The sequence below is a fragment of the Xenopus laevis genome, chromosome 5S (genome assembly GCF_017654675.1).
Source record: "Xenopus laevis strain J_2021 chromosome 5S, Xenopus_laevis_v10.1, whole genome shotgun sequence".
In the NCBI taxonomy this organism is placed as follows: Eukaryota; Metazoa; Chordata; class Amphibia; order Anura; family Pipidae; genus Xenopus; species Xenopus laevis.
The window spans coordinates 1041815-1065424 of NC_054380.1; positions in this window are offsets into that span (position 1 = coordinate 1041815).

The following is a 23610-nucleotide window of genomic DNA, read 5'->3' on the forward strand; positions in this document are numbered from 1 at the left end:
TCTAGCCGCCGGGAAGGCAATTCAGAGAGACTAGTCGCCCGAAGAAGTGATTTGTAACTGGGCGCCTTATCTCCAGAAATAGCAGCGTGTGTCTCTGCCCTTAAAGTGTAAGTGGAATGTGAAGAAGGTGTCTGTAAGAGTCAAGCTGCAGCACTCTATTTCCCAGCATTCCCTGAGAGCCAGAGCTCAGCTGAACAGTGTAAAGAGCTGGAATAACACAATAACCCTCTGTACAACAAGTCTATAGTAAGAATTACACTTCCTGAAAAGAAATCAAATTCAAGTTCTATTTCCCACTTTGTTATCCAACTGTAAATAGACAGAGTTTTACTTAGACTTTAATCACTTACCTGTGTGGCATCTCTTAAGCAAAGCTGCTGGGAGTTGCAACTGAACAACAGTTACACACACACGCGCAGTGCTACACACACACAGAGTTACACACACACAGTTACACACACACACAATTACATAGAGTTACACACACACACACACACACACAGTTACACACACACAATTACATAGAGTTACACACACACAATTACATAGAGTTACACACACACAATTACATAGAGTTACACACACACAGAGTTACACACACACACACAGAGTTACACACACACACACAGAGTTACACACACACAATTACATAGAGTTACACACACACAATTACATAGAGTTACACACACACACACAGAGTTACACACACACACACAGAGTTACACACACACACACACAGAGTTACACACACACAATTACATAGAGTTACACACACACAATTACATAGAGTTACACACACACACAGAGTTACACACACACACAGAGTTACACACACACACAGAGTTACACACACACACAGAGTTACACACACAGTTACACACACACAGTTACACACACACAGTTACACACACACAGAGAGTTACACACACACAGAGAGTTACACACACACAGAGAGTTACACACACACAGAGTTACACACACACAGAGTTACACACACACACACACAGATTTACACACACAATTACATAGTTACACACACAGAGTTACACACACACACACACAGAGTTGCACACACACACACAATAACATCAGAGTTACACACACAATTACACAGTCACACAGAGTTACACACAGTTATACACAGAGTTACACACAGTTACACACCAGCTCGGGCCTCCCCCACACTTGCACTTACCGAGAGCGGGGAGCTGCTTCTCCTCAGCACAATACCAGAGAATGGGCTGAACCACTTGAAGGAAAGGGGGGATGAGGAGTGGGATTGTATTGAGTAAAGTGCAGTGACCGCAATGATTGACGTTGCCAGTGGAGAGGAGACACGCGTGGGGCTGACTTTGGGCCACTCACAAGTATTGCCGCTTTATTGTCTCGGTAAGAGAAGGAATATAAATAATAATAATAATAATGGAATAAAAGAGATACGGGGAGGGATGAGGGTCAGATCGTTAGGCCCAGGCGGGGGAGGAGTAAAATGTAAATAATGAGGAGGTGGAATTAATGGACGGGTTATATCACTGCTGCCGCTAATAATAATCCTCCTCCTCAGTCGGGGCCTTTGCACATTGTACGGGGAAAATCCTCGGTGTCGCTTCCTGTTGTTTTGCCTCAAACGTAACGCGCGGGGAATCGGGGGATGGAGGCTGAGAGAGGCGCTGCTGCTGCTGCTGCTTCTAGTGGAACACACTAACAACCGCCTCAAACCGGTTCAGACTGGGACATTCCATCTCCGTTCAGTTCTCAAGCCCATGGCGCCTCAGAGCGTTTGGAAACCTGTATAACTCCTCCCAGCGAAGCGCCCGATTGGCTCAGCTCCGTTCCTGTGAAGTCGCCCATTGGTCCTTGATAGCGTCCGTCAATCTCTTACTTCATCCGCCCCTTTTCTCTTTTTTTTATTTTTTTTATTTTGTAAGGCCCTTTGCCGCGAAGTGCCTGTAGAAGGCGGGGTGGGATGGAACGATGACGCGAGAGGGTTGCTATTGGCTCTTGATTGGCGGAGAGGGGATGCTATTTGCTCTTGATTGGCGGAGAGGGGATGCTATTGACTCTTGATTGGCGGAGAGGGGATGCCAGTCAATGGGCAAGGTTTGGTTACCGTAGAAACAGGTTCCCCGCCAATATGCTGTTTGAGTTCAATGCGGTGTGTGAGGCGCGGACAAGTCTGTTCGTCACGTTTTATTTTCCTTCTATATAAGCTTCCTTCTGTATAAACCTCCTTCCTAAACTAAATAATAGGCTTTGTTGCGTCATGTGCGGGTATTTTTTCGCCAGTGGATACCAATGAGCTTAACGGGGAACCACAAAACTTAAGCTTTTTGAAAAGTAAACATGATTTCAAGCAACTTTGCAATATACATCAATTAAAAAATATACAGACTTTTCATGATTTTAATGGTTTCTGACAGTTCCCTAAGCCCAGCCCCCTGCTCTCCCGCTGATCTGTCTGACTACTTTGCTGAGCTGTCTGACTACTGTTACTTTGTATCATCTGTCCTCAGCCTGCATCCTCCAAACCCCACAATTCCCTGCACATGTGATTTCAATAAGGAACATGCCAGTGCAATGCATTGTGGGTTATGTAGTTCCTGCATGCTGTCTGTAAGTACAATATGTAACATCAGTGTTTAGTCCCTCCTTCCCTGCCAGGATTTCAAATGATGCAGAAAGAGAAGAACTGTTAAACAGCTGGATTTCAGCAGAGAAAATGACATTTATTCAGACTTTTTGAAGAAACTGGTAACTGTGATGGGGATATTAGGGGTTTCTGTGTTATGTGGCCTCTTTATCAAATTCTGGTTTGGAAGCCAGAGTTACCCTTTAAGCCATAAAGATTTATGGTTCTTGTCTTCGCATATATATTTAGCAGCTATGGGAAGCAATATAGTATCATTGTAGTATCAGTATAGGGAACAGTATAGGACCAGTGTACTGTCAGTATAGGAACAGTATAGTATCAGTATAGGATCAGTAGGTCTAACTCTTAGGGGCACATTTACTAAGCTCGAGTGAAGGATTCGAAGTGAAAAAACTTTGAATTTCGAAGGTTTTTTTTGGGTACTTCAACCAACGAATAGGCTACTTCGACCTTCAACTACGACTTCGATTCGAACGATTTGAACTAAAAATCGTTCGACCATTCGATAGTAGAAGGACTGTCTCTTTTAAAAAAAACTTTGACTACCTACTTCACCACTTTAAACCTACCGAAGTCCAATGTTAACCTATGGGGACCTTCCCTATAAGCTTTCTAAGCTTTTTCTGATCAAAGAAAAATCGTTCGAACAATTTTTACTTTGATCGATCGATCAAAGTATTTGTGCAAAATCCTTCGAATTCGAAATCGAAGGATTTAACTTTGAGGGTCGAATTCGAGGGTTAATTAACCCTCGATATTCGACCCTTAGTAAATGTGCCCCTGTGTCACATACCAGGAAAACAATACAGTAAAACCTCAACTTTACATACCCAGAATTTTAGTTTTCTTTCATTATATACAGTTTTTTTTTTTAATGTGGTCTCGCCAAGGTTCCCATTTCCCTGAAAAAGTCCTCTGAAAAATGTAAAATTAGGGATGCCACCTGTTTGGTTTTGACCCGAACAGTTCCGTTTTTCAAAGGTCTCGGCTTTCCGTTCTGTTTTCATTCTTGTGAAACCCAAATAATGATTTGCCCAATGAATGCAAAAACATTTAAATACTAAGATACTTAGCGTCATAATCCCACCAAAATCACTGTGCCTGCCTCAGATGTCATCATGCCCACCCCAACATCACTGCCTCACAACCCTATGCTATCTGCCATACCCAGGTCTGGACTGGCAGGTAAAAATGTTGTTTGATGCCAATGTTATTTATAGGAAAAAACAAATTAAATATAGGAAGGCCGGTATTTTTTTCCAAAAAAGGTGGCAACCCTACCTCCACCAGCCCAATAAATAGTGAGTGTCTATGGCATCTTACAGCAGCCCCTCTGGCATTTGCCAGAACCTACAGATTGCCAGTCTAGGCCTGGCCCTGCCCCCTTTATTCGGGTTCAAGCCACCAACAAAAGTGGCAGCCCTACGTAAAATGGAGGTTGTACTGTCTTTAATCCTTTTACAGAAAAAATGTTTTCTGATAAGTTTGCACATTTTGTGAATCTGGTAGAAATGTCTTGGCAGTTTTGTCCTGCCCTCCTGAATGTTACTGTTATGTTTTCGAAGCCGAGGATTAGTAGAGTATAACAGTGCTTTATTAGCAGACTCATGCAGCCATCACACAACAGTAACTTCCAACTATCACTCTTAAGCAGTATTTATAGTACTATGTATACACAGTATAACTCAGTATAACTCAGTTTCCAGCGCCGTGGACATCTCTGCGATGTTGCTCTGCCCCTTTTGCAGCACGCCACGTAGCTCCGCCCCTTTTTGCATCACAGACCACACCCTTTTGGTGCCCGTCCGGCCCCCACTGGCCGGTAATATTTTTTAGTAAAGGTGGCAACCCTATCGTGAGACCACGATTTTCTCGGAACGATCGTACGAATTGACCATCAACTAAAAAGACCAGGAATTTGGCAGGAAAACAAAGGGGAGCTGCTTGGCCCTGCAGACATCGATACATTGCACTGGGACCCACAAAGATTTTTTGACCTGGCCGATCAATTTCCTGACAGATGTCGGCCGAAAAATCATAAGATGTATGATTGTTCGAATCCCACTAACTGCACGATAATTTCGAAGGATTGGTCGGACTTCGATAAAATCAGTCGTTCGGGAAGAAGAATCGTCTCGTCTATGGGGAGCTTTATCCTGTGTTTCTCCTGGGCAATATATCTCAACTAAGAGATACCATAAGATCTTTTTTTTTTTTTTTAAACCTTTAAACTTTATGTGTACACTTTTATTTCTACACATAAATAAAAGGTTGAGTGACCTTTGTTAATGACAATAAACTGAAGTGTTTTTGTTGAGAGATCAGGCAATTCCTGCAGGTACAAATGAAAGCAGTAGAATTTCTTGCCAATGTCTTCATAAAGAAGCGACAAAACCAGGATTATGCAATGGTGAGATGGGTGCGAGTGTTAGAAAACAGCTGTGTGTGTGAGTGTGTGCGCGCACAACCAATCAGCAATTTGTTAGTTTATTTAGTAAAAGTTAGAAAATGATAAAAAAAGAACCTGAACGGTTGCTATTGGTAACTGCACTTATTTAATTAAGCACCTACAAATGAGTCATCTAGTCTTCAACTAATTACATCTGCACTAAATAACTGCTGCTTATGATTTCCCTTTGCACCATATGTTCTTAGAGCAAAGCAGAACTTTTCTCATCCGTGCTCTTCTCAATCCCCTACTTGCACAATTGTACTTGTCTGGTTGCACCTTGGGAATCAGATTTGTATAGGATATCGTGGAAATAATAGAAGGGGGCCCATAACAGTTCAAAATTGTCTGATAGAAATGTAAATGTAATGTCCGATCTGTGTGAGGTGAGTGTCGAATGTGTCAGAATGTTCTCTGCCTGTGGATCATTATTTTGTTTAAAGGGATACTGTCATGGGAAAAACATTTTTTTCAAAATGTTAATAGTTAATAGTGCTGCTCCAGCAGAATTCTGCACTGAAATCCATTTCTCAAAAGAGCAAACAGATTTTTTTATATTCAATTTTGAAATCTGACATGGGGCTAGACATATTGTCAGTTTCCCAGCTGCCCCCAGTCATGTGACTTGTGCTCTGATAAACTTCAGTCACTCTTTACTGCTGTACTGCAAGTTGGAGTGATATCACCCCCTCCCTCCCACCCAGCAGCCTAACAACAGAACAATGGGAAGGTAACCAGATAGCAGCTCCCTAACACAAGACAACAGCTGCCTGGTAGATCTAAGAACAACACTCAATAGTAAAATCCAGGTCCCACTGAGACACATTCAGTTACATTGAGAAGGAAAAACAGCAGCCTGCCAGAAAGCATTTCTCTCCTAAAGTGCAGGCACAAGTCACATGCCCAGGGGCAGCTGGGAAATTAACAAAATGTCTATCCCCATGTCAGATTTCAAAATTGAATATAAAAAAATCTGTTTGCTCTTTTGAGAAATGGATTTCAGTAGCACTATTAACTGACGTGTTTTGCAAAAAACTATAGAATTAAACTTTTTCTTGATTTTTGCATTTTTATTGCATTTTTTGTTTCAAGATTTGCTGGAAAAATGTGTTTGATTTAAGTTGAACACTTTCCAATATTACTTTTATCAGGTATAACTAAGCACAGACATGTTAAAGAGTTTCAAGGGTTTTAGTAGAACTGCCATAATATGTTAAATGAACTAAACAAGTCTGCCCTGATGAACGTTATATTTTATATGCCTGTTACTTTGTGATGGTGAAATAACGTTTCAGGTTAGATAAAGACAGGCCACCCAAGATACTGTCTGAAGAATATAGGGGCTTATTTATCAAAGTCCAATTTTATCCCAAAATTTTCTGCTGCAAACTCCTTTCAAATCCGCTCGTTTTTTTACGCTTAGTTATTATTACATTTTCCTGAAAATTTGCTTTGTATGAAAAAATTTTTCAGATTTTCACTATTTTTTCAGATTTTTCACCCGAAAACTCAGATTTCTTATGTTTTTTGCTAGAAAACTTCGGGGTATTGCACGAAACATAGCGCACATCAAAAAATCATTGGGACTTCTCCCATCGACTTATATGCAACCTCGACAGGTCTGAGATGTCAGATTTTCTGATTTGGACTTTTCTATCCTCGGGGTTTAATAAATTCCGATAAATTCGTGATTTTTTTAAAAGTCCGATTTTATTTAAAAAAAGAAAATCACACATTTTTTTGTGATTTTTGCATTTGGAGTTTAGTAACTAACCCCCTAAGTGTGTATGTCAGATCCAGTAGCTTGGACTGGTAATTGTGGGATTTGTTCCTGCTCTGTGTTTATTGATTGATGTGCCACCCACACAATGTACTTGCTGGTTGCAGCATTATTGGATAGCCGCAAGGCTGAGCTATTGACTATTGATCCATGTGGATGGCAGATAGACTTGTTGTGCACTTTCAGTCCAACAACTGGAACATGAATATCTGAGAGGGATCATAGTATAAAGTCTGTTGAAACTGACCACTACAGCTTCCTTTAGGTAAGGGATTTCAAAAAATTATTGAGGATCTTTCCTTCAACAGGATATCATATATTACTGACTTTTGTCTTAGGTCTTCTCCTAACAATCTCAATCCCTTACAAGCTTTAGCTAAAAAGTGGTCATCCATATTGAAAATTAACATTACATCTCATCATTTATTATCTTCTATTAAAAATTTCAATAAATGTATTAAATGCGAAGGTTGGCGAGTTCAACATTTTAGATTGATCCATTTAAGTTATAAGCTATCCTATTTTAAGAATGCAGAGGGTGTTTCTCTTTCTTACTGTCCTAAGTGTAAGTCCGAGAATGTTTCTTTATATCATTATGGAGCCGATTCACTAACTTCGAGTGAAGGATTCGAAGTAAAAAAACTTCGAATTTCAAAGTTTTTTTTGGGCTACTTCAACCATCGAATGTGGTACTTCAACCTTCGACTACGACTACAACTTCGAATCGAAGGATTCGAAGTAAAAATCGTTCGACCATTTGATAGTCGAAGTACTGTCTCTTTAAAAATAACTTCGACCCCCTAGTTCACCATCTAAAAGCTACCGAAGTCAATGTTAGCCTATGGGGAAGGTCCCCATAGGCTTGGCTAACTTTTTTTGATCGAAGGATATTCCTTCGATCGTTGGATTTTAATCCTTCGAATCGTTCGATTCGAAGGATTTAATCGTTCGATCGAAGGAATAATCGTTCGATTGTACTATCTGCGCTAAATCCTTCGACTTCGATATTCAAAGTCGAAGGATTTTAGTTCGTAGTCAAATATCGAGGGTTAATTAACCCTCGATATTCGACCCTTAGTGAATCAGCCCCTATGTGTGGGAATGTCCTTTCATTTTCTGAGCTGTGGAGTTTGCTTGAAAAAATTTTTAAATGAAAAATTTAATATTGACCTTAAATTGTCTCCTGAATTGGCATTACTGGATTTTTGGGCTTTGTCTTCTGAAGGTGTTACTCCAAAGATTAAGACTTTGAATAATTATAAGAATTATATTCATCTGGTCATTGCCGCTACTCGTAAATCCATCTTTTTATATTGGATCCAAGACACTTCCCCAGACTTTAAGGTCATCTTGTCCTACCTGAAATCTCTGTGCATTGATGAAGCAATAGGCTTTAGGTATGGTAATTTAGGTCTTAGAGAAAGTTTTCTTCAACTCTGGTCTCCCTTTTTTAAAATTCTGAAGTCTGAAGATAGAATTTACATAGAAATATTTTTATATACTTCAGATGAAAACTCCTCTTCTTTGGCTCGCTGTAAGTCTAAGAGTGATGAGATAATTTTGTTATTTATTTGGGCAAATATTTTGGTATGCTGGTTGATAGAGAGGAAGACCTTATCTTATTTTATATAATTTTGTTTTTCTTTGATGAATTTTGTCAATGTCCTTACTTGATGTTTTGTTAACAATGAATTGCTGCATAATATTTCTTATTATTATGTAATTGGCTAATGTTATGCTAAGCTATTGCTTTGCTGCTCTTTGTTCTTTTTGTTTTTTTAAAACGCTAATAAAAACACTTTAAAAGAAAAGAAACTGACCACTACAATACATGCCATGATAAATAGTCAACGATTAGTATAGAACAAAATAGGCCAAACACCAAATTATGGGCAACTTTACTTAACTACTTTGTTGGAGATGGAATTCCAGCAGCGTTAGATTGGGGGTTACTACCCCAGGGGCCCCTGACGCTCTCTCTCCCTCCTCCCCCCCACAAACCTTATATAATTACTTCTCTACAATCAGGGAGTGAGAGCAATGTGGAGCATCAATATTGCACCTTAGAATTGGGTCTGGGGCGTAACAGGTTTTTCCTGGTGTCCTGCTGGTCTATTTCCACCATGAATGGCACATAGAGCAGAAGGAGGAACACACCCACCGCTAAGTTTATTGATTCATTGCAAATAAATGTGTATAAAAAAAGGAAAAAATGATCAGGGAATGCGTAATCCAGTTGGGCAAAGAAAGACCGAGAAATGACAAAATAAGGCATGAAATGTTATATGACTGTATTACAATATATAGGCAATGACACGGGGTGTGTTTTAATGTGGGAAATTGTCTTCCTAGTGGGGGCCTGAAAATACTGAACTGACTTCATGTAAAACAAAGCAAAAATGAACTCTATTTCACACAATTACACAGGATTTTTTAATGTAAAGTGTTTTACGTGTGGACACCTATCCCCTCTGGATGGGCCCCTGGTCTGCAGGTCTGAAAAAAAGCCTTTGGTGGTCAGTGACCCCTCTACGAGTTAAAACAAAAACCATTGGTGGTCAGGGCCCTCCATAAAAGTAAAAAAAGGTCTTCTTCATTCCCCTCTTCTTTGGGTCTATTTGACTACTTTCAGCAGCTTCTCCTCTTCTTCGGATCCATTTGGCCACTTTCGGCTCCATATAGTATTTACTGATGCTTTTACATTACCCATCTGATCCCCCATTTTCCTCTCTGCGGGGGCGGCCATGTTTGAGCTTCAGTAGTGGGTTAGCAGTCACAGGTTGACAAAACAGTCAAGTTTAGGAGCTTCAAGTGACAATGACTTACAGAAGCAGAACTATCAGAGAAAAATGATCAACATGACCTATAGGGAACTTTTGATGTACATTCATATTTTGAATAATATTTTGTTAGTGTCAGTATCACTTTAACACCTAATACAACTACAGTGTTCCTACAGCACAGAATGTAAACAAACAGACTACCCTTTTGCTATGATGTGTAATCTATAAGAATATACATGTAATGATCTATTATGCAAGTTTCTGTTAGGTTTCATCCTAATATTCCCTAGGACTCCTGTGAGCCATAATGTAGGATGATGGAATTCCTGCCTTAATAATAATAATAATAATCATGACCTACTATACAGTCCTTTGTAAGCATGCAACCTTCTCATATACCAACAAAATATACAGAAAACCTGAACTCAGTAAGGGGATGTAATGTTACTAAAATAACAACACATTTTTTTAGTATAACTAAATACAATTATTTCTGTATTTTACTGTATTTTTCATATTTTACTGAACGTTACCTCTTTCACCAGACTTGCCTTCTCCAGCTCAGACCAGGGGAAGTGCATTGGAGTTCATAGATCTTCCTCAATCTTCTGTCACTTACATCATATTTTTTGGGGAAAAAGTCCCAAAAAACTCTAGCGTTGTTTCCTTTTTTCAGAGAGATAACCTGGAAAAGTCCTTAAATTTTTTTTTTGGGTAACCTGTTCCCCCCTACATTTCCTAACATATGGAACATAAACTATACACTGGGCTCATGTGTAGGGCAATATAACAACTTTATTTTATTAAGGTTCCCTGGACTTGTGTAATGTAATGTATTTGCTGTAACATATACAGCCATTGTAACTTTATCATTTCCCGGCGTATGCAAATTAGCTTAAATAAAGACCTCTAACGAAGTTGCGCTAGGCATAATTGAACGCTAGGGCATCTTCACTTTGATTGCTGAAGTAACACTAGCGAAAATTCGCCAGCGTTTGGCGCCCTGGACGCAACTTTGCAGTTTAGTAAATTAGCATTGTCCGAGTAAATTTTCTCCTGGCGAAGTGTTGTGGTGACTGCAAAGCCATCGAATGTTTGCTGCTTAGTAAATTTACCCGTTATGTGTTAGTGAATCTCCACAGTGCGCAGAGTAAAATAGCGCCTCTCTCCATTCATTTCTATGGGGTTTTTAAAGGCGTATTTATCAAAGGGTGATAATGAAAGTTCATCTTTTGATAAATTACGCCTTTAAAAACCCCATAGAAATGAATGGAGAGAGGCGCTATTTCACTCTGCGCACTGTGGAGATGACTGACTTCACTCTTTGATAAATATACCCCATAGTTAGTTGTATTATCAGTGAAGATCCTGACTAGTTGTCCATAACAAATATTCACAAATGTGACTTCTGTGTCTGATTCTTTCACAATAGTAAAAGGTCAAATACTACACCTGCCACCCGCACAGTTATCAACCCGTCTGATGTAAAGTGCTGAAGTAAAAGGTCTCTGCTTGTAACTTCTGATTTATTACTGTATTTTATATGCATATAATACACAAAAGCCATGAATATCCTGTAAATTATATCCTTATAAACGGTGAGTTCTGATGTCATCAGTTATAAACGGTGAGTAGTGATGTCATTTCTGTCACATGACTCACTGAAACTTGTGTATTATAATAAATAAAGTACCCCAGTTGTAAAATATGAGGATATTAGAAGTTACCTCGGAGTTCCATGACCTGTATAAAAACACTCAGCCTTCGGTCTTGTACTTTTATATGGTCATGAAACTCCTCGGTAACTTATAATATCCTTATATTTTACAAGAGGGGCTACTTTATTCACTATATATTATTATCAGCTTTGGTGGGAGGCATCAGTATAAGGCATGTTTTCCCTGTATCTACAGTAGAAATATGAGTTACATGCGCTGGGCAGTGATCAAGCCTAGTTTCTTTAATGTATATAGAATAATTACATGAATACATCATAACTGTGCAGAATGGTTGAAATAATATCAAGTTTAGTGTTTATGTGACGGGGAGTCAAGGTTATAAACTGAATTCTCAATAAATCATCCATTGCTGTTCTCTCATCACTCAGTTGTTCAAGTGATTCACAGATGAGCCGTTGTCAAGCCTCTTCTCAGCAAATTAGATCTATGCAGATTTTTAATGAGGCTTTTTTTGTCTTTCAGTTGACAGCCATGAAGCTATTCAACTATAAAGATTCTAATGTTCCTTCTACACTGAGTGAGCACGTTAGTTCTTTGTCCTGCTCTAAACTCAGTTCAGTAAAGGTGCACACGGGACTGAATGATAAAATCCTCAAGTCAAAGAAATGTTTTTCACTGAGCCGAATATTCTCCAGTTCTGCAATATTGTTGTAAAAACGCACATAATTGTCTTAAATGTGACTCTGCCCTCAGCAGACCCTTCAGCAGGGGGTCCCTCGATTCCCTCAACTAATGTTCCTTTGCAATAATAATTTTTGCCTGACTATTCCCACCTTCCCTTAGTGTTGGACTGGGCCAGCAACACACTGGGGAAAAAAACGGTGGGCCCCGGCCTTCATGGGCTCCTGGCCCTGCCGACCCAGGCCTGCTCCTTCCCCTGTCACCTGATGACAGCCACAAAGACGGAATACACAGCAGCAGCTTATTCTTGCTTAAAGGGGAACTATTGTGAAAAGGAAAATGTAATATAAGCTTTATCATATGGAAATAAGAAACTTTCTAAATACAATCAATTAAATATTCTGCATCGTTTCTGAAATAATCAAGTTTATCATCACTATTCCTCTCTCAGCATCTGTTTCTCTTCATTCTCTCTTCATGCAGCAGTTGGGTGTCAGATATTCACTGACAGTTACATCCAATATATCTTATAGGGGGGCTCCTTTCCTAGCAGATGAATTAGAGCTCACACAAATAACTGATTCCAGTACAAACAAAATGTAACAAAATAACTGCCTTTTGCACAAATTCTGCATGTAGAGAGACATGATGTCTGGTGAGTTTAATAGAGTGACCTCTAATACATCTTCTAGGCAAAAGGAGCCCCCCTATAAGATATATTGGATGTAACTGTCAGTGATTATCTGACACCCAACTGCTGCATGAAGAGAGAATGAAGAGAAACAGATACTGAGAGAGGGATAGTGAATATAAACTTGATTATTTCAGAAACAATACAGAATATTTAATTGACTGTATTTAGAAAGTTTCTTATTTCAGTATGATGAAGCTTATATTAAATTTTCGTTATCCCCTATGTAATGGTTGTGTTCTCCTTCAAAAAATTGTAAATGTAATGTAGTTGAAAGTGTTCATTTAATCCTTTCTGTTCTTTGGGTGGAACTGATTTAACAGGACTCAAGTCTCCTCTAGTAGCAGCATTGTCTCAGAAATCAAGGAAAGAGAGATACAGCTTTGAATAACAATTACACATCATTTTTAAACTACTGAAAATGAATGTTTATTGGAAAGTTATTAATTACATTTTCTTTCACTATACAAAAAAAAAGCTTCTGGTTGGAGGACCCCTTTAACTCACATACCTACTTTGGATTGAAGAGGCTGCCGGCTGTTTTATTAACACAATACATTAACCTTCGCAAACAACATAAACATCATATTTCACAGCAACTTGTTAACAGCATTAAAGTAATATCCAGCCTCCAGTCCCCCCACCACCTTCTGCTTAACAACCATACCCCCAATTCTCTCTGGCAGTAACCCACTGTTCTTAGACTTTCAGTTGTCTACCTTACCAAAGCCTATCCCCAATTCATAACCCACCTCTAAACCCACCCCATTCCTTTGTTCTTCTGGCTTGGCAGTAAGGGGGCCCATTATGCAAAGTCTTGGGGTCAGGTGGTTCTAATGCAAAGTCGGTGGGCCCCAAACTGTAGGGCTGGACCCAATTGAGGAGCTGGAGCAGTGGAGGGTGGGCTCAGCCTGTAGGCCTGTCAGTGTAACATATGGAATTCCTGACTATTTTCTCTCCTAATACACCTAAAAGTCCAGCTTGAAGTCAATTAAGAGAAGAGAAAATTTTTGCTGCACTAGGTTTTATTGAAACTATGGCTGAATGACTAATATTTCCTGTATATTAAACCGTGTTATTAGTTAAGGGGTTTCTAAAACAAACGTTGCAACTCCAAGAGGGGGCTAAATTAAAAATAAATCTGATAACCAATATACCACCTTACATTTTCAAAGATGGCAAATTCTTGTTAACTAGGGTATGTGTCCTAATTGTACTAGGTTAGACCCCATTCATTCTTAAAGGAGAACTAAAGCCTAACTAAAGAAGTAGCTATAAATGTTGTACATGATGTTTTGTGCATCTGAACCAGCCCAAGGCAACCACAGCCCTTTAGCAGTAAAGATCTGTGTCTCCAAAGATGCCCCAGTAGCTCCCCATCTTCTTTTCTGCTGATTCACTGATTCACATGCTCTGTGCTGCTGTCACTAACTGAGCTTAGGGAGCCACTCACAATATACAGTACACATAGAATAGAAATGTCACAATATAAGGCTGATTAGTAATTAATACACATAATTACTACATGGCAGCACAGAAACCAGTGCAATTAGCATCAGAATGTAATAATCAGCAAACCTGTAGCATCAGCTTATATTACAGCCAGGGAAGCTCATTTTCTGCTGGATAATTAGTGACGAGCCCTAAGCTTAGCTTCTCAACAGCCAATCAGAGCCCACTGAGCATGTGAGTGTCACAGACACTTTCCAAGATGGTGACCCCCTGTGACAAGTTTGAAGTCCTGGATCATTACTAATATAGAGATGTTGAATCTGTAGGCTGGTTCAATAAGATCAGTATACAAAATTAGTAAATTTATACTTACCGAAATTTACTTTTCCCTTAGTCCCTTTTCGGCAGCAACCATGAGATATATTTTGTTCCCTGGCTGGTAGGACAAGCAAAAAAAGAGTTAACAACTTCCTAGCCACACCTATAAGTAGGAGTTACCTCAACAGTCCACAGTGTAATCAAAAAGTAACCCAGACAAAAAACATGCTTGATATCTTTAATAGGGTAGGGTAATAGTTTGCTGCCGAAAAGGGACTAAGGGAAAAGTAAATTTCGGTAAGTATAAATTTACTAATTCCCCTTCGTCCCCTTCGGCAGCAACCATGAGAGTTAGCGAGTAATTAGGGTGGGTCTGTCGCTACACCGCCCTCTGGATTATGCCACTGCCAAAGGAAGCTTCCTGAGAGGCCAAAATGTCCACTCTATAATGCTGAACAAAGGTATTAGGATTGCTCCACGTAGCTGCACGGCAAATATTATCCATGGAAACTCCAGCAATCTCTGCCCATGAAGTTGACATTTTCCTGGTCGAGTGTGCTTTTATTTTAAATGGTGGTACCAGATTATCTTTGATATAAGCCATCTGTATAGTCTCCCTCAGCCAACGTGCAATAGAGGGTCTTGAAGCTTTAAGACCTCTATTTTTCCCCGCAAAGGTAATGAACAAATTTTCCTCCTTTCTGAAAGATTCAGTGCTTTTCAGATAGACCTTCAAAGCTCTACCCACATCTAGAAGAGACAATCTATTGTCTTGAGACTGAGAGTCCTGATTCATATTGGGAAGCACAATCTCCTGATTAACATTACTATTTGTAACCACTTTCGGTCTGAAGGAAGGTAATGTTCTCAGCACTACCCTATCTGGAAGGAAAGAGATATATGGTTCTTTGGATGACAACACTTGAAGCTCTCCAATACGTTTAGCAGATGTAATTGCTACTAGAAATGCAGCCTTAAAAGAAAGACATTTGATAGAACAATCTTGTATCGGTTCGTACGGGGATTCACACAACTTCTTTAATACACGAGAAAGATCCCAAGTAGGCAGTGGCTGCATCACTTTAGGTCGAATCTTCGATATCGCCTTCACAAATCTTTTCACTAAAGGCAGTGACGAAAGAGGTTTTTCCATCAAAGCCGAAAGAGCCGAGATCTGGACCTTAATAGTATTTACAGCGATCCCTTTTGCAAATCCTTCCTGTAGAAACTTTAGAATTGTTTCTATCGGTGGCTTCTTATGGCCAATCTGATGAAGAGAACACCAGCTTCTGAAAATCCTCCACACTCTAGAGTATACTCTATTAGTGGATTCTTTCCTTGATTGAATCAGAATATCTACTACCTCTGATGATAGCCCCTGTGATGTCAGAATGGACCTATCAGTCTCCATGCAGTCAACTGAAGCCGAGCTAGATCTTTGCATCGTATTGGTCCCTGAGTCAATAATGTCGGTATCTGGGGAAGAATCCAGAATTCCTGTCTGGACATTCTCATCAAGGGTGCAAACCAACTTCTCTTGGGCCAGAATGGTGCTATCAGAATAGTTCTCACTTGTTCGGCCTTTATCTTCTGAAGCACCCTGGGTATCATTGGAATCGGCGGAAATATATATACTAGGTGAAAATCCCACCTGAAGGACATGGCATCTAGAAAATCCGACCGATCCATTCTGTTGATCGAACTGAAGATTTCCATCTTGCGATTTTCTCTTGTCGCCATCAGGTCTATTACTGGAATCCCCCAGTGATCTATTATCCTCTGAAAAATGTTGTAATCTAGAGACCATTCCCCTGGAATAAAAGTTCTCCTGCTCAAACAGTCTGCCAGGATGTTGTCTTCCCCTTTTATATGAACTGCCATCAGTCTGGCTACACATCTCTCTGCCCAAGATAGAATTCTGTACACTTCCTGGCTGAGTACTGGGGCTCTGGTCCCACCTTGCTTGTTTAAGTATGCCACTGTGGTGGAGTTGTCTGACATGATCTTCAGGTTCGAACCCTTCAAGTGATGTTGAAAAGCTTGGATGGCCTTGAACACTGCTCTCATCTCCCTGAAGTTTGAAGACATGGAACTCTCCATTGAATTCCATAGACCCTGCGCTGTCATCTCTCTCAGATGGGCTCCCCATCCTGTCTGTGAGGCATCTGTGGTAAGAATCGTCCATTCCACCTGATGGAAATAAGACCCGGTCGAGAGATTGTTCTTCTGGAGCCACCACTTCAGATGGACTCTTGTATCCCTGCTGAGTATAACCTTCTTCTCCAAGGATGACAACTGACGGTCCCATCTCCTTAGAACCTCTGATTGTAGCGGTCTCATATGGAATTTTGCCCAGGGTACAGCCTCTATAGATGCTGTCATCAGGCCGACTACTCTCATCAACTCGCGAAGGGAGGACTGAGGACTCTTGAAAATCTTTTGGACTGCATCTATGAGCTTCACTACTCTGTCCGTAGGTAAGTATAACTTCATCTCTTCTGAATTGATGATGTATCCCAAGAACTGAATTGTCCTTGCTGGAACCAGGACTGATTTCTTCCAATTGATTATCCACCCCAGCTTCTGTAACATCTCTATCGTCTGTATCAGATGTTTCTTCAATAGAGAGGCTGATACCGCTGAAATCAACCAGTCGTCCAGGTAAGGAATTATAGATATACCTTTCCTCCTCAGTATCGCTACTACTGAAACTGTTATCTTGGTGAATACTCGGGGTGCTGTTGTTATTCCGAAAGGTAAAACTCTGAATTGCAGATGAACCATTGAGCCCTTGATTACTACCGCTAAACGTAGAAATCTTCTGTGAGCCAGACAGAGGGGTACATGGAGATAGGCATCCTTGAGGTCCAAAGAAACCATATAATCTCCCCGCTCTATGATACTTTTTATCGATCTGATGTTCTCCATCCGAAAAGATTTTTTTTCTGATAAATTGGTTTACGAACCGTAGGTCTATGATGGTCCTGAAAGCACCGTCTGGTTTTGGCACTAAAAACACCTTTGAATAGGTTCCTTGGAACCTCTCCCCAAAAGGAACTGGTTCGAGTACCCTTGAATCTAGGAATCCTAGAATAGCTTCCTCGATAGCCAGCTGTCTTTCTGGTTGGGCTAAGGAGGTGAGAATAAATCTTTGTGGTGGAAACTGTAGAAATTCTATCTGATATCCTATTTGCAGGAGTTGAAGGACCCAACTGTCTGTAATCGTCTCTTCCCATTCTGGAAAAAATTCCCGCAATCTTCCTCCCACTGGAAGAGCACTTCTGGCGTCAGAAAGACGACTTCTTTTTCTGGAAGGATGGTCTATCTCCTCCCTTGTTAGCTCTGAATGGAGTTTTTCTGAAGGGTCGAAAGGAATCATTATCTCTCTTTCTTTTATCCTTCTGGGATTCTGAATCACGAACTGGAGATCTTCTAGCTCTAAAAAAGGATCTCCTGTTCCTTCTAAAGTTCTCCTGCGGCAGACGTTTACCCTTAGAGCTTGACAAGGATTCCAGTAACTTGTCTAGTTCGGCACCAAACAAATGTCCTGGCTCAAAAGTCATAGTGCAGAGGCTATTTTTTGAAACTGCGTCAGCCGACCAATTTCTTAGCCATAAGGCTCTTCTAGCTGCCGTAGATAAAGCCATAGCCTTAGCAGATAATTTAACACCTTCCACAGTAGCATCACATAGGAAATCAATCGCCATACTGATCTTGGAAAGAGAACTAGATAACTCTTCTCTAGCTATGCGGTTGTTGATATCTTCATCCAGCTGCTTCAACCAGAATCTAGTGGAGCGTGCCACTCCCGAAGCTGCCAAAGCTGGTTTACATGCTGCCACTGCCGCTGTGTAAGATCTTTTCAGAATACTATCTGCCTTCCTATCCATAGGATCTTTTAATCCTGACCCGTCTTCTACAGGAATGACAGTCTTTTTGGACAGCCTAGCTATCGCTATATCCACTTTGGGAGGGGCTTCCCAAGATTGCAGTTCCTCCTCTTGTATTGGAAATAGAAGCTTATGTCTTTTAGTTATAGTAGGTGCCTTCTCTGGCTCTTTCCATTCTCTTTTCATAAGGTCTTTCATGACCGAATGTACCGGAAAAGTTTTAGACCTCTTTGTAACCTGAGAAGTCGAGGGTAGAGCTTCTATGTCCTCAAAGGAATCCATAGTAGATCTGACTTTCTTAATTAATCTAGCCGTATTATCTGTTGCAAATAATGCTAGAGACTCCTCCTCCGAGGATGAATCTTCCCCTGACAATACTGGAGAATCCAGAGGACCTTCTGGCAGTCTAGAATCCTGTAATTCTGCCATCATCTCCTGCATTGTAGATTTTATAAAATCTTTTATCCAGGTAGTAGAGGGTACAGATTCTGAACCTTGTTTCTTGGCAATACATGTCATGCAGTCCATGCACAATCTCTTGTCATAGCCTTCAGGTAAAGGTTGATCACATGCTCTGCATTGCAAATGTTTAGACTTCTTAAGTCTTTTAGCATTCGGATCCTCTCTAACAGGAGTGGACATCTGTAACAGAAAAAAACACGCACCAGTCAGAATCTGATCAAGTAATAAGTTCATTATCCAACATCACCCTCACTCACACTACCTTACAGCCTAACCAGGAGGCTGCAGCCTAGGCAGGGAGACACGCCAAAATTCTAAGTGCGCAACCAGCTTAGGCGCCACTAGAATTCAAACCGCCTGTTAAATCCCTTCACTTCCGCATCTGACTTACACTTCCGCGTCTGACGTCAGCGGATTCGGCGGCATTCCGCGCACGCTCTTAGCGTCGCGCCCAATTACACAGCCGCCATCTTGGATTAGGGCAGCCCTAGACTACCCGGACTTTAGTGCGGCTGAACCTGGGGATGCGTCCTGCCTTCCCCGGATCTCCTGCCCCTTGGGCAGTCCATCCTACGGTCTTCAAGTCCCCTAGGGACCTGGAAACGTTCCTTCTGCTTTCCCTAAAAAAGAAGAGAGAAAACAAACAGGATTAGAAATTCTGCTTACCTACCATCTAGGACAAGAAAAACACTGTGGACTGTTGAGGTAACTCCTACTTATAGGTGTGGCTAGGAAGTTGTTAACTCTTTTTTTGCTTGTCCTACCAGCCAGGGAACAAAATATATCTCATGGTTGCTGCCGAAGGGGACGAAGGGGAATATACAAATTCTTGCCATATTCATTTTTTCAGTGCCTTCTTCTTCAGTGATGGACACACTTTACATAAACGGCTGTGGCTTCTGCTTTACACTTTACACTGGAGGAAATGCACCAAAGCCCCTTTAATTGCTGCAGATAAACTTTATTTTATTTAATCAAATGCAGCCTGCAATCAAGTCTTCTCACTCATTTAGCTTTGCTTCAGCAACTCTACAATGTACTTTGTGAGGCCTGTTTATCAATTAATACAAATCTATTTAAATAATTACTTTTTTTCTGGATTGTTTCATGCGTGTCTTCTCTTTTCTTTTCACCAGGTGGCGCTATTATTTGTGTGGCCTTTATTTTATGGTGATTTCAGCAATGGGATTGCTTAGAATTAGTGTTTATTTGTAAGAAGATCATCCAAAGTGTTTAGTTACAAAAGTTTAGTAGCTTTTTTTTTTTTTACAGTAATAGGAGCCCATTAGCTGAAGCAATACACAGACAGATGTGTAGCCGTTATCCCATGTCAGCCCATTACTATCAAGAGGATCCTCAGGTTTTATGTCTTCCAGCAGGTAAGGAAACAACAGTGTAATTGTGCCTTAGTCTAATTCAGAAAAGGGTTCCAGACATAACACTGCAATAAATAACTGATTCCCTTTACTCCATTGCCAAATGGAACAACTAAAACCAATAAACATGAATGCGTAAGAACAACAGAACTTTGCAAATACAGGTATGAGATCCATTATCCAGAAACACATTATCCAGCATGCTCCAAATTATGGACAGGCCATCTCACATAAACTCCATTTGAAATAAATAATTCAGAATTTTAAAACTGATTTCCTTTTTCTGTGTAATAATAAAACAGTAACTTGTACTTGATCCCAACTAAGATATAATTAATCCTTATTGGAGGCAAAACCAGCCTATTGGCTTTATTTCATGTTTATATGATTTTCTTGTAGACTTAAGGTATGAAGATCAAAATTACAGAAAGATCCGTTATCTGGAAAACCCCATGTCCCGAGCATTCTGGATAACAGGTCCCATACCTGTAATAATAAAACAGTCGCTTGTCCTGGATCCCAACTGAGATATAATTAATTCTTATTGGAGGCAAAACAGGTTATTGGGTTTAATGTTTTTATGATTTTCTAGTAGACTAAACGTATGAAGATCCAAATTACAGAAAGATCCGTTATCTGGAAAACCCCAGGTCCCAAACATTCTGGATAACAGGTCCCATACCTGTAATAATAAAACAGTCGCTTGTACTTGATCCCAAGTAAGAAATAATTAATCCTTATTGGAGGCAGAACAGGTTATTGGAAGGTGATCTGTTGATTGAAATCGTACACATTTTCTGCAATCCTTGGTTTCTATTTGTATGAAGTGATTGTTACCTGCAAAACCCAATAAAAATGTCTGGGAACTTCTCCTAAAGCGTATTTGGTTGAGGTGATAAAACATGTACTTAGTTCCATATAATATTAGGTCTAAAGGCAATTTTGTGGCTTGTGGAAGTGATGAGTAATGATATTATGATAAAGTGCAGCTCACACACTGGAAGGGAAACTGGATGAACAATAACCCTTAGGCTAATGTCACACTGAGTCGTTTCAGAACCACATTTGTTCCCCACCCTCCATGTGAGACCACAGTTAATGTGCCCAACCCTGGATCTTGGGGGCATTTTGGCCCAACAATTCACAGTTGTGTATTTTAGGCTGAAATGCACAACCGTAGTGTCCCACAGGGCAATAGAGGGGGACTAAACATATAATGGAACGAATTTGGGCCAAGTTTGCAGCTTCTCCAGTCTTTCATCCACATTGTTTTCAATAAAACATGATAAAAGTCTTACCCAACAAGTTTATACCTTCTGGTTCCGCATTCCGGACACCATTTACCTGTATAAAGGAACCCCAAGAGAATGGAACCCTGAGTGATAAAGCTCATTGCACATCCCAGAACAATGAAGAGACACAATTGTTTACTTTGAGGTTGTTGCACAGCAAGTACCCGGCAACATCTCATGGATTAACCAGGGCCACTTATAGACCAAGTTTTATACTGAAGAACAGGCTGCCCTAAGGGAGAAACAGGGGGTGCTGTTATTCTAGGCCCAGTGATAATAGGGGGTGTGTAGTACAAAGTTACAGAAGCTTATGTATAAAGCAATGACACAGCAGAGCAGTATAATGGGTCAGGGTTTAAAGTTACAGCAAACTCCACTGATCACCTATGGTTTAAAATACTTAAATTGATACTGCTCCAGCAGAATTCTGCACTGAAATCCATTTCTCAAAAGAGCAAACAGATCTTTTTATATTCAATTTTGAAATCTGACATGGGGCTAGACATTTTGTCAATTTCCCAGCTGCCCCCAGTCATGTGACTTGTGCTCTGATAAACTTCAGTCACTCTTTACTGCTGTACTGTAAGTTGGACTGATACCACCCCCTCCCCCCAGCAGCCAAACAACAGAACAATGGGAAGGTAACCAGATAACAACTGCCTGGTAGATCCAAGAACAACACTCAATAGTAAAATCCAGGTCCCACTGAGACTCCTTCAGTTACATTGAGAAGGAAAAACAGCAGCCTGCCAGAAAGCATTTCTCTCCTAAAGTGCAGCCACAAGTCACATGACTGGGGGCAGCTGGGAAATTGAAAAAATGTCTAGCCCCATGTCAGCTTTCAAAATTGATTATAAAAAAATCTGTTTGCTCTTTTGAGAAATGGATTTCAGTGCAGAATTCTGCTGGAGCAGCACTATTAACTGATGTGTTTTGAAAAAAACTGGTAAAAATGTAACGTAAATTGTAGATAGAACAACCCCTAGTCTTGATCAGGGTTGCTATAGACATATGATATGTGTATTTTACTGGGGAAACCTATGCTAAACAGATGTCAGCATAAATATCCGCCAGTAAAATACATGGCCAAGAGGCACTTTTTTGGACAAAAGCTTTTCTCAAGACGCTAATAAAGCGTATGCACAAAATTGCTTACTGGCAATAACAGATGTTTTGTAATATACCAAGCACTATCACTGGGCTCAGAAAAGGCAAGACTAGAGATCTTTTAGCTTAAAATGCTTGGAGGAAAATCCAATTTATAGAGGCTATAAATAAAATGTTGCTGCCAAGTCAATAGGGGAATCAAACAACAGAACTGTAAGAAAACTATAGGGCTGAAAGGCAAATTGAAAATTCGGTCAATGTTGTTTCAATGGTTTCTCCCTTGCTCTTATAAAACTACAGAATAGCTTTCCAGTACAACAATATTGCATATTCATCAAAGTCTAGAACTCCATGTTGAATCAATTCGTTTGATTTCATTAAAACTTGCACCGTGTGTTTTTTCTTGGATAGAGTCGTTTTACATCGTGCTCATTGAAATGGAACAATTTATCTCAGACTAAACCCAAATGCCCCAATTCAATTGCAGTGAACTGGGAGGGTAATATAACCAGTTTATAATATTCGCTTGGACTTTACAGGTGGAACCTCGGGCTATTTGTTTGCCTTGTAAAGCGGCCTTTCCCTTGGTTTTCCCGAAACTTGCAAAGTCAAATAGATTCCAAGCATTTTTGAGAAGATGGTTTTTGGAAAGTGCAGAGTGAAATGTACAAGTCGGACATATGATTATCTTGCAGGACGGCAGCATTAGGTTAATCAGGAATAGAAGCAGCAACTTCAGACTCATACATTCTGCTATTCCCACCATTGTCCCGTTTTTAATACTGCATCCCAGTACATGCTACAAATTCTGGATAAGTGTCCTGGTAACATGTGAAAATATAAAAATTAGACCTTATAGATTTTTCCATGATTCTTATTGTCTAATGAGGCGGTCCTGTGCAACAGAGCTTGCAGATAGAGCACCACATCACTGATTTGGGACTATATTATAGTCTAGAGTAGAATGCTAACAATGTCCCCTTCCCTATTACAGTGTGGG